Raw genomic sequence first — 605 nt, forward strand, 5'->3', positions numbered from 1 at the left:
GCGCTGAGCCTGCTTTGTCCTTGCACAGTGGGTTAGTGAAGCCAGTTGTAACCAAAAATGGAGGCACTCACTGCCCGGCAGCACCCCAGGTGCCAGGGCTTTGGGAAAAGCCACATGCTGGCCAACGCAACTGGGGTTGGTGATGCAACTGAGGCTGGCGATGCGAGTGGGCTTGGCAACACAACCAAGGCTGACAAGCAGTTGGGGTCACAGGGGTGTTGGGCTTGGCGACACAATCTGGTTGACAGTGTGACTTGGGCTGGCGACACAACCAGGGTTGGTGATGCAGTCAGGGCTGGTGAAGCAACTGGGATGGCAGCGCAACGGGCTTGGCAAGGCAACTGGGACTGCCGGCGCAACCAGGGCTAGTGACATCGCTGGGGGTGGTGGTGCAACCAGGGCAGCAACGCAGCTGCGACTGGTGATGCGGCCGAGGCTGGTGATGCAAATGGGGTTGGTAAAGCAACTGGGATGGCGAAGTGACAGGGACGGGCGGTACAACCGGGACCGGTGATGCTGCTGGGGAAGGCAATGCCACTGAGGTTGGCGATGCGAGCGGGCCTGCGGTGCAGCCGGGGCTGGCGATGCAGCCGGGGCTGGCGACG

The sequence above is a fragment of the Athene cunicularia genome (assembly GCF_003259725.1).
Source record: "Athene cunicularia isolate RWA chromosome 11 unlocalized genomic scaffold, athCun1 chr11_part1, whole genome shotgun sequence".
Taxonomy (NCBI): domain Eukaryota; kingdom Metazoa; phylum Chordata; class Aves; order Strigiformes; family Strigidae; genus Athene; species Athene cunicularia.